We start from the raw sequence: 12,861 nt of genomic DNA, 5'->3' as shown, positions 1-12,861 counted from the left end.
ACAAAATCCAACAATCCCCCACATGAATGGGAAATGGCTATAAACTTAAAGGAATGCACGAGCGTGCGTGTTTCACATGCAAGAATTAATTGCATTTGGATAAGTAGGTTTCCCTTTGAACTTTCCGTAGTGAACTTATATCAGATATACTCGGTCAATCAGTAGATTTGATATCTTTGAACCGTCGACCTTTGTTGTATACCTAGACAACATAAGTCACACAATCAATCCTTAACCATCTATAGTTCTCACGGTTGTGTTCGTTTCAGCCATGAACACCGTCTGGTTTCATGAGTGCTTAGAGAATGGGCCTTTACTTTCATTCCCCTTGAAGTGGCTTACACTTCACACTCATATAGGTGATTCCTAAACGTGTAATCCTAAAGACACACTATCTGGTCATATCCTGCCAGACTTAACAAATCATTAAAAAGCTTTAAGCTTTATTGACTCATCAAAAAGCCTTATTGCTTTACCTCGTTTTTGAACATTGTCTTCATCACGAGAATGAGTTGAGTTATTTGACAATGTTGAACCGTCATTCATAACTTTGTTTGATCTCTTTGAACCTAGCTCTTGGGATCTCTAGTCTGCTAGGTAGAGTTACCGCCATGATGACTTGTCCTAGGCCTTTAACCCCATTCCCTTTGATGATCTTTCAACTGCCTCTCTAGATAGACCTTTTGTAAGTGGATCCGACACGTTATCTCTTGACTTTACGTAGTCAATTATGATAACACCACTAGACAGTAGTTGTCTAACGGTATTGTGTCTCCGTCGAATATGACGAGATTTTCTGTTATACATACCGCTCCCTGCCCTACCTATTGCCGCTTAACTATCACAAAATATACAAATAGGTGCCAAAGGTTTGGGCCAAAATGAAATATCTTCCAAGAAATTCCGGAGCCATTCAGCTTCTTCACCGGCCTTATTTAAAGCTATGGATTTAAATTCCATTATAGAACGGGCGATGCACGTTTTTTGGATGATTTCCAAGATAATGCTCCACCCCAATTGTGAAAACATATCGACTCGTAGATTTAATTTCAGATGATCCAGTGATCCAGTTTGCATCACTATATCCCTCGATCACGGAAAGATATTTGTTATAATGCAAAGCATAATTTTAGGTATGTTTCATATATCCCAAAACTCGTTTCATTGCCATCCAATGTATTTGATTGGGATTACTTGTAAACCGACTCAGTTTGCTAATAGCACATGCTATATCTGGTCGAGTACAATTCATGATATACAACAAACTTCCCAATACTCTTACATAGTCCAGTTTTGAGTCACTTTCACCTTCATTCTTTTGAAGTGCATAACTCACGTCACTTGGAGTCTTGACAATTTTGAAATCCAAATGCTTGAACTTGTCAAATACCTTTTCAATGTAGTGAGACTGTGAAAATGCTAGACCTTGTGGAGTCTTGTGAATTCTGATTCCTAATATCACATAAGCAACTCCTAAGTCTTTCATGTCGAATTTGCTAGCCAACATGCGTTTTGTAGCATTTATATCTGTCATGCTTTTGCTCATTATCAACATGTCATCAACATATAAATAAACAATGACTTCATGACCTGGAGTGATTTTAAATCCATTTGCCAACATTGTTTGGTCAAATTTTGTATGCCATTGTTTGGGTGCTTGTTTAAGTCCATAAAGCGACTTAACAAGTTTGCACACTTTCTTTTCTTTACCAGGAACCACAAAACCCTCAGGTTGTTCCATGTAAATCTCTTCCTCCAATTCTCTATTTAAGAAAGCTGTTTTAACATCCATTTGATGAATTTCAAGACCATACATGACCGCTAGTGCCACTAACACCCTAATAGATGTTATCCTTGTTACTAGCGAGTAAGTGTCAAAGTAATCAAGACCTTCCTTTTGTCTATAACGTTTGACAACAAGTCTTGCCTTATATTTGTCAATAGTACCTTCAGCTTTACTGTTTCGTTTAAAGATCCATTTAGAACCTAAAGGTTTATTTTCCGGAGGAAGATCAACCAATTCCCATGTATGGTTATCCAAAATTGATTGAATCTCACTATTGACCGCCTCTTTCTAAAACGCTAAATCAGAAGACGACATAGCTGCTTTAAAAGTTTGAGGCTCATTTTCAAGCAAGAATGTCACAAAATCTGGTCCAAAGGAAGTAGATGTTCTTTGACATTTGCTACGCCTTGGATCTTCTATACTTGGAGTATTTTCCTTTGGTTCTTCCCGAGGTCGTTTAGGTCTTTCACTTAACGACTCACATTCAGTTTTATACGGATAGATGCTTTCAAAAAATTCAGCATTATCTGATTCCATTACCGTATTAACATGAATCTCGGGATTATCGGATTTATGAACCAAAAATCGACATACTTTACTATTTGTAGCATATCCAATGAAAACACAATCTACTATTTTTGGTCCGATTTTAACCCTTTTAGGTAAAGGAACTTGTACCTTTGCTAGACACCCTCACACTTTGAAATATTTCAAGTTGGGTTTTCTTCCTTTCCATTTTTCATATGGAATAGATTGCGTTTTGATGTGGGATACTTTGTTGAGTATTCGGTTAGCTGTAAGGATAACTTCCCTCCCCCCAAACTCTGCGGTAATCCGGAACTTATTAATAAAGAATTCATTATTTCTTTTAATGTCCGATTTTTCCTTTTTGCAATTCCGTTGGATTGAGGTGTGTAAGGTGCAGTAGTTTGATGGATAATTCTATATTCCGAACATATTTCTGCAAACGGAGATTCATATTCTCCACCTCTATCACTTCTAATCATTTTGATCTTTTTATTCAATTGATTCTCCACTTCATTCTTGTATTGCTTAAATGCTTCAATTGCTTCATCCTTACTATTAAGCAAATAAACAGAACAATATCTAGTGAAATCGTCAATAAAAGTAATAAAATACTTTTTTCCACCTCGAGATGGTATCGACTTCATATCGCAAATGTCAGTATGAATTAAGTCTAAAGGATTTGAATTCCTTTCAACAGATTTATAAGGATGTTTTACAAACTTAGATTCAACACATATTTGACATGTCGATTTATTACACTCGAATTTAGACAATACTTCTAAATTAATTAACTTCCGCAAGGTCTTATAATTGATATGTCCTAAACGAATATGCCATAAATCATTTGACTCCAATAAATAAGAAGAAGCTAAAATTTTATTCATACTGTCAACAACCATTACATTGGGTTTGAAAAGGCCATCCGTGAGGTAGCCTTTTCCAACATACATTTCGTTCTTACTTACATCAACTTTATCAGAAACAAACAAACATTTGAATCCATTCTTTACAAGTAAAGAAGTAGAAACTAAATTCTTCATAATAGTAAGAACGTGAAGAACGTTGTTGAGTGTTAGCACCTTACCAGAAGTCATCTTCAAGAATATCTTCCCATAACCTTCAATCTTGGCTGTTGCATTATTTCCCATGGAAATTTCTTCTTCGGGACCAGCAGTAGAGTAAGTCGCAAATGCTTCTTTGCCAGCACAAACATGTTGAGTGGCTCCAGAGTCAATCCACCTTTCCTTCGGATTTCCAACTAGGTTGCATTCCGAAAGCATTGCACAAAGATCATCAATGTCATCATTCTTCTCCACTATGTTGGCTTGTCCCTTCTTATTATCCTTTTTAGGGAGACGACAATCAGGGCTTTTGTGACCAACTTTTCCACAATTGTAGCAGCTGTCCTTGAATTTCTTTTTGTTATGCTCCTTAGTTTGTCCAGAATACCTCTTCCTCTTCTTACTTTTTGGAGCATTCTCCTCAACTATATTAGCTCCCATGATCGTTGAATTTCCACGAGACTTCTTCTCGGCTGTTTTGTTGTCTTCCTCGATCTTTAGACGTATCACAAGATTTTCCAACTTCATTTCTTTGCGCTTGTGCTTAAGATAGTTCTTGAAATCTCTCCACGAAGGAGGCAATTTTTCAATCATAGCAGCCACTTGAAATGCTTCATTCACGACCATACCTTCAGCAATAAGGTCATGAAAAATAAGTTGAAGCTCCTGAACTTGGGTTCCCATAGTTTTGCTGTCTATCGTTTTATAGTCTAGAAACTTGGCAACCACGAACTTCTTCAAGCATGCATCTTCTGTCTTGTACTTCTTCTCAAGTGCGTCCCATAATTCTTTCGAAGTATTCATTGCACTGTACACATTGTACAAGTCATCCTCTAAAGCACTTAAGATATAGCCTTTGTAAAGAAAATCTGCCTGCTTCCATGCCTCAACAATCATGAACTTTTCATTGTCCGGCATGTCCGCAACAGGCACCGGAGGCTTTTCAATAGTGAATTTCTGCATACCAAGTGTGGTAAGCCAGAAAAACACCCTTTGTTGCCATCCTTTGAACTTGGCTCCAGAAAATTTCCCCGGTTTCTCGGTCGGAGGAACAACAATGCAGCTTGATGAGGCTATCGTCGTTGCACCAACAGTCACAGAAGAATTTCCGTTATCAATTGTTATTTCTCACTGTCAACAATAGAAGAGTTCAATTAATGGAAAAACCAGAACAATAAATAATATTGTAATCAATAAACAGTACGTAATAAAAACCAACCAAAGTTTTTATATAATATTTTACAGAAAAACAATGAAGTCTATATGTTCTTCAAATCGTTTTCTGAATTTCAATACTCTGATAAAGTTTTTATATCTTCAAATCAGAATAGTAAAATTCAGACGGAGTAGAATATAGAATACATAATATAATAAAATAATTTCTTTAAGATTGTTATTAATCTGTATTGTTGTAAATAAATAAAATAATAATCTTTCTAAAAACAGAAATAGAAAGTTAGTAGAAATAAATTCCGAAAACAGTATTTGAACTTCAAAATAAATTTTGAAAACGATATAGGAACAAATCGAGCCCACTAAATACACAGTGTATCCTTAAAGAAATTATTCCCTTCAAGTACCCGAGGTTCTGGAATATATCCTCCTAGGATAGAACGATTTAACTCACCGGAGTGTTGGTACCAAAAACGTCGATGAACAGCGAACCACTCGAAGGCTGTAAAACACATTGAAATTTTTGTGCAGAAGAAGAATATCAGAAAATTTCGTAAGTAAATATTCTGGGATTTGAAGGAATATTTATAGCCAATTTGGTACTGTTCCTGAAAAGGTTTGCAACATTTTAGAACAACCATAGCCGTTGGAACAGGTTTGACACTGTTTCAGAACAACCATAGCTGTTGGAAATATTGCGGGAAAATTAAACGGATTTAAAATAATCCAGGAAAGAAAAAATTGGACCAGACCGGACCGGGTCGCGGATCATGGGTGATTTGAATTTTTGTTAATTAATTTTAATTAATTAATTAAATATTTGAAAAGAATTTTGTCCAAAAAGATTAATCAATCATTGACCAAATCCGAAGCCGAAGCCGAGCGACGACGACGACGCGAGACTTAGGTCTTTAAAAACTAAAAGATGAGCTTCTCTATATATTCATAAAGATTTTCTTTCCTTCTACCGATGAAGGACAAAGTGCATTAGTAAAGTGAACTCATTCAAAATTTCACTTCCCTTCATTTCTTTTCCCACCATTTTTAATTCACACTTTTTTTGTTATTAAATAACAAAATCCAACATTTTTTTTCATGCAACCAAAACTTGCAAATGAATGCAATACATGGGTCTTGCATATAAACTTTTATGATTAAGTGATATATTTTCCACTTCAACCATCTAACTATATAGTTTAGTGGTATCGGCGAGAGTCCCCATCCATAAGTGTGTGTTCGATTCCCGTTACCCCCGTCCCCGTCCCTATCCCCTAACGTAATGGGAATTGTTTTTAGAAAATATTTTCACTTTAATTTATCATTTCTAGAGTTAAATTACTTGATTTGTTGTAAATATTGCGTGTTTTTTCCGAACAAAAGGGTTGAATTATGATATTTCAGGTTTTTGCTTGAGAAAAGTTTAACTAGAGGATTCTGTCATATATATATATAAACTAATCATCAAGACTTTCAAGTATATCTTAGATCAATACCACAGAATGCTCCACGTTTTCTGATATTATTTGTAAACCATTATTTTATAGTTAGTAGAGACTTCTAAATACTTTGCAGACAGATATATAAGAGGGAAAGTTTAAATAGATAAAGTAAACTCACCTTCGCTCAAACTTCAAACTATTTTTCAATTGAAGGATAAAGTATCCAGAGGTTAAGTTGAATTTTATGTGTTCTTCTATTCCAAGTATTTATTTGGTTAAAAATCTTATTATATTGAATTAGGCCCCCATCCCCTTTTGTCATGAATATGACACATATTCCTTTTCAACGGTAGAATTAGTCGGAATAGCTTCTTTGCCATATATGACTTAAAAAAATCATGAGCCATCTATAGTTTGAGAACCACACTAAACTTTTTAAAATATTTTGAAACCTCCAATGGCTAAAAAGAATTTTAATATGATTGTCAAACTAACTTTATAATGGATCTTAGTGTAGAGATTCTCCAGTATTAAGTGGTACATGCACAAGATGATGAAAATTAGGAAGACAAGACTATATTGACTTGCCAATAGGCGTATTACTAGGAAATCTGTTAGCATCTATCACTTATTCCTAATGGCAATTACAGTGAAATTTATCTTAGGTTGCCTCTGAACTGAAGTTGCGACGACAGATATACCTTAGGGTGAATACTTATATTAGAACTGTCAATATGGGCGGGGCGGGGCTAGCCTAACCCAGCCCACGTGGGCTTTAGCAATTGATAGGCTGGGTTGGACTAGCCCACCATTTTGATGGGCCTTGTAATGGTCAGCCCGCTCCAGCCCTATGTGGGTTGCGGGCCCCCACGGGCCATCCCATTATTTTTTTAAATACAATTTTATATTTTTTCTTTAAGTTCTAACCTAAAAAAGATAATTATTTAAAAGTTAAAAAAATCTTATTGGAAATTTTTTACAAAACTTAATAACAATAAATACTAAAAAGTAAAAGACAAGACTATATTTTATTCACTAAAAGTCAAAACTCAAATCAAACTATTCACGAGAACGTCCATACGCTTATGAGATATCCAACACATCATCTTTATCAAACACATTTGAATCCGCTTGTGAGAAGGTTGTCTTAACATCTTCACTTTCATCTACATTTACAATTCGTATGCAATATTAATTAGTTAAATATTAAGAATAATTAAAATTTTAAAACTAATTAACGTTTTAAGATGTTGATCTTTTAATATGATGAGCTTAATAAACTTTAAGCTTCAGATACTCTTCATGTTATTTTTGTGTCATATACTTTTTATATTTTATATATTTTAAATACGTATTTTTATTAGGCCCACTAGCCGGTCCAGTCCAGCCTTATTCAAGCCTCACGGGCCATGGGCTTACTCGGGTTGGGCTTAAAAGCCTCATTTTAAAATGGGCTCCAAAAATTCTAGCCCAGTCCTGTTAAATTACGGGCCAGGCCGGGCTGGTCCAACGGGCCAAGCCCATATAACGGCTCTAACTTATATGCATGTGGTGTTTACGTCAAAATAGCACGGTATAGCCAGTTTTCGGATTGGTCAATCAAAAATAGCCACCGTTTACGAAGTCAATGAAAAATAGCCACTATTTTGCTGCAACAGAGATCAGTCCCGTATAATATACGGGAGTTTGGTGCATCTGTGTATGAACTCCAGCATATTATGCTGGACCGGTATACTTTGCTGACTCCTGTATAATATACGGGAGACTGGAGCACCGGTGCTCCAAACTCCAGTATATTATACTGGACATTTATACTTGCTGGAACTCCCGTATATTATGCTGGAGTTCTAGTGTACTTATGCTGGAACTCCAACATATTATGCTGGAGTTCCAGCATAGTTATCTTGGAACTCCCGTATAATATGCTGGAGTTCAAGCATACTTATGCTGGAACTCCAGTATAATATACGGGCGTATTTTCCGGGTTTTGAACAGTGTTTTCACTCAGATTTATCTTTACATGAAAAGTGGCTAAATTTCGATTACTTTTGAAACTGTGGCTATTTTTGAATGACCAGTTGTAAATCTGGCTATTTTTAAATTTCTCCCGGTGTTTACACCAAACCTTATGACAACACATTGTCCTTACTAGCCCTTTACTATGTTGGGACTTGGGCGGCTGAATCAAGTTTGTTTCTTTTCAAGCTGACTATTGAGGAACTCGAGCACTCATAGTCGCTGCAAGCAGACACAACGCCAGATCAGTTTTTTCCTGGAAAATACACCACTGAAGTAGAAGAAAACTAAACAACGAACAAATGAATACAGAGTTCTCTATAACACAATCGCTATATAATAATTATTCACTATCAAAGCCAAGTTATTTATTGAACTAATTTTCATGATATTTTTTTAATAATAACACTTTGCTATAACAATCAAAAAATTTGGAACAAATGAGATTTTTATAGAGAAGTTTGACGATATTGCCCGTTTTTCAAGGCTAATTTCATGGGGATTTAGTTTAAGGGATTGCAGTAATTTGACGCGCGCCTTCTTGAAATCTATCAACTGCAGCATCGTTATCCCAAGATTTCGATCAACATCTGCAGCATTTGCTAAGGAAGTGGCCACATCGACTATCTGGAGTATGGAAGATTTTTAGTAAATAGTGAAGAGAGTTATTTGAAGCAGGAGAGCGCAATGCTTCGAGTTTCAATCAAAGGAAAAATGATGTTTGTTAGACTAGGAAAGTTATACTGATCTTGAGATGGCACAGACAGTTGGTTGATGGCATTGCGGCGAAAATCCAACGCCTGAAAATAATGTGATCTTGCAGCTTGCAAATCACCATCATAGTATTTCAGATCTCCAAGTTTGTTCAGCAAAGCAGAAAGTGTATGTTGATCTGTAGTGATTTTTTAAGGAATTAAAGAATGCACACTCATATATGAACATATACATAGTATATCAGCATAGATTATGACAAAATCAAATTAGGTATACTGCTTAGTTCACAAGAATATATTGAGATACATATACGTACATACATGCATGTGTGTGTATGTGTAACATCATTAACAGTTACCTCTAGATCATCTTTGGGTACTTTCAGAAGGATATTGAGATCTCTTCAAAGTAAATGACTGCAGATACAGCATCTCCTCAGGAATTGAGTGTTAACAATTTGTAACATTTATAAATTGTGATTCTCCTGTAGCTCGACTGTAGTAGACCTCAAGCTATTTTGTTATGAATGAAAATAACATCTTGGAGGACGTATTGGGAAATTTAACAAGTTATGTGTGGGACCCAGGTTAGAGAATGTTTAAATAGCAGTAGGTTAGTAAAATAAAGTAGACAATTGTATTGTGAAGTTCCTTTCCCCTCCTCTGAGTCTGTCTTCTCACCCCTTTTCTATTTCTGTATCTCTGGCTTCTCTTCCCCTTCTGGTTATGCTCCCTTTGTTTCTCTAATTCTATTAGTATTTCTTGCTTCCACTGTAATTCAATTCAGTAATAATAATATACAAGTATGTGTTTGTGTTGAGAACTTAGGGTTCATTACATTAGGGTGCTCTTGTTACTAAACGTGCAAAACTTTTACAATCACTTGGAAATAAAAATTCGTAAGATCATTTGATGACACAGAAAAATGACTAAAGGAAAGGCACAGTTTTTAAACAAAGAGGCTCGGATAGAGATATACCAGCAGTCACCAAGCATCCCAAGAACTGCTCCAAGTCTTAGTTTTGCAGTATCAATATTATTGGCACGAAAAGCCTGCAAGTTAGTGGAAACCGTGAATTGTGATTCACTAGCTAGTCTCAGAATTTATAAGAAAGAGAGACGACAGGATGAATCAGCTAAGTCAGTGGGAGAAATTACGGACAATTTCAGCACGAGACTAGTGAGATTTTTGCTAAACTTACCCGCATGACTTGTTGAACACGGAAAGCTCCCCTCTCCAAGACACATCCTCGTATATGTTTAATCAGAAAATAGGAATTTCAGTCGAAGCTTACTTTTAGAAGAACTCGAGTTACTAATAATCAAATGTAGAATAAATAAGAAGAATTGACTTAAATGATACCTGGATAGGTAAAAGAAAACAAAGTAAATCAGTGTATCCCAATAATCTTTCCCCCCTTACAAATGTTATTTCTCTCCTTTTATAGATATCTCTAAGTAATACGTTTCTTTCCTCTCATAATAGAGCCATTATGAGCAATTAATGACATTTAATGTAACGTTATAATTGGCAATCGACCAATCGTAACTGTTTCGTGAAAATTCTATAACGTTTTCCATCATTGATGCTCATTAATTACGGATAATACATATTGTGAGCACGTGATTTTTGCCCTACAAGAACCACTCCCAAAAAATTCAAAATAAAAATAGTTTTGTGTTGCTTGTGATTTATTTGTACTTGTCTGTGCATGTTCATTTTTACTTTAATTAAGAAAAATACAAAAAAAAAACATATATGTGTTACATTTGCATTTTAGGATTAATTAAACAGTAATTTGTTTTACGAAAATAAAAAAAAAAAATTAAAAATAACGTACTTCGCATTTTTAGGGTTTAATGTCAAACTGGGATTATCTTTGTATTTAATTTTGTGTGATATTTGTTTTTAAGAGTTAATTAGCATTTTAAGTTAAATTTGGTGTTACAATTTAAATTAGGATTTTTAGGATTTTAATTTTGAAGATTAGTTTAAAAAAAAAGAAAAGAAAATAAAGAGGGAACTAATCAAAGAGAGGAAACCTGATTTGGGCCGAAAACCCCAGTCCAAACACGAAACCCGTCCAAACCCGTTCGGAACTGGCCCAACCAGCCCAGACCCGTCTCCAGCCTCAACCAAATGACGCCGTCTCAAGCCTGTCGATCCAGGCCGTTCATTTCATTCGATCCAACGGCCGCAAATCGCCCCATGCCCCGACCCATTCCCAACCAAAGACCGATCCGGTCTCGAGGTAAGTGAAGCGATGTCGTTCCCATTAATGAATGGATCCAAGCCGTTGATCTCATCAGATCGAACGGCCTGGATTCATTCCACCCTTTAGTATATATTCCTAAATCTCTACCGGTATATATTCCTAAATCCTACCCCGCCCCCTAAACCAAACCCCCCCTCGCCCCATCGTCTCTCTCAGATATCTTAGAGACGACCCCTCGAAACCCTAGAGCCGCCACCCCGCCGCCTGAAAACCCGACGACTCCGGCTCCGATGGCCGTGAAAATCACACCCCTGAACCACCAAACCATCCCCTCTCCGAATCCATGCTCATTTTCCTTCGAATCACCCCGAGCCCCTCGAATCTTAGATCAAAGGAATCGAACCAAACCCTAATCCGTTCAATGGCCACCAAACTCACACCCTGTGATCTCCTGGACCCCCTCACCATGAATCCTTGATCGATTCTTTTCAAATCATCGTGGGACAACTCAGATTCCAGATCGAAGTTAGGCAGGCCAGGTTCCATGAATTTTGAGCCAGAGACTGACTTTAGCCATGCTGTTTTCCTTCGAAAACACATGGTTAAAGTCCGTCTCAGCTTGAAAGTGGGAAGATCCTCGAGTTTTTTTATCAAGTTGTGATTCGGGTAAGTCTTTTACGTCCAGTTTTGATTGTTCACTCTTGCAGTTCCGTTTGTTTACTCTGTCCCTTCCTCTTCTATAAATTGGCATGAGTTTCCCGTTTGAATTATGGTCAGTAGTCTAAGGTCCAAATTTGGGCCAGTTTGCGAGTTGAATTTGTCAAGAACTGGTCTAATTTGTGTTTGTTTAGTTTGGTTTAAGTTCAGGCTACCAATTACTTTGTCGTTGTGATTCCTTAATCAGTGATGTTGGCCTGTACAATAGACCTAATGCTTAGGAAATGGTTCATGATTGTTTGAATCTAGACTTGTGCTATTAATCAGGTTTCTTTTCATGACACTTGCTTTGCCTCATCTCTAATTGCAGTCTAATGTTGAGAGTAGTTGGGTTTAGTCAAAATTGTTGTGAACTAAAACTTGTTCTATAGTGTGTGATTCCCATTGTTTGTAATTCATGCTGTCGATTACCTGCCTAATTGGTCATCAGGAGGTCTACTGGTCTTTCAAATCTGAAGTTTTGTAATCTGTCCAGTTGAGTTAGGAGTCAGTTGTTAGGAATTTGATAGTTTGAACTGGTTATAGCTGAAGGGTTTGGTACAGAGTGAAAGGGATTGGTTAGGACAGTAATTTCAGGGACTTTATGAGGGTATTTTGGGATTGAAAAGGTTTGAAAGTGGTTTAAGCTGAATGGTCTGGCAGTAGGATACTAAAGTACCATTAAACTAATGAATTGTTTAAGTGCTAATGGGGAACAAAGCATAATGGTAGGGGAAGGTTTAAAGGAAATGGATTAAGAAATAGGTGCCCATACCTATTTAAATTTAAATAAGGAAAGGACAAGGGATAATGGAAAAAAGACATACTCTAGTGGAATTAAAAGAAGATCATGGGCAGAATCAGTAGGAGGATTCTGCCTGAGTGCTTAGGAGAGGGGGGCAAGGTCAGTGTTTGGTATAAAATAGGGGTCTGGACAGAGTTAAGGGGGGATCTTTTTTTTGGAGGAGTCTGGTCTTGGTTTTTCTTTTGGGCAGACCTTAGAGGAGAAAAGCAATCTGAAAAGAGAGAGAAAGGAGTTCAAAGTTTGAATACAACAGGTTTTGAGATAGCTTGAGATGAGTTTGGGTGTAGTGTTGCAGTAGTGTGTTTTTCTGATTTCATTTTTGAGGTCGTTTGAGCTGTTCGAGTTTGAGTGTTTCGGTTTTAACTGGTTTCAAATTCACCTGGGTTTGCTGCATATGTTACTGGGCTGTTTGTGGATTGCTGTTTGTA

The sequence above is a fragment of the Nicotiana tabacum genome, chromosome 5 (assembly GCF_000715075.1).
Source record: "Nicotiana tabacum cultivar K326 chromosome 5, ASM71507v2, whole genome shotgun sequence".
NCBI classification, from domain to species: Eukaryota; Viridiplantae; Streptophyta; class Magnoliopsida; order Solanales; family Solanaceae; genus Nicotiana; species Nicotiana tabacum.
The sequence above is the reverse complement of the archived record's forward strand: the minus strand, read 5'-3'. Positions refer to the sequence as shown.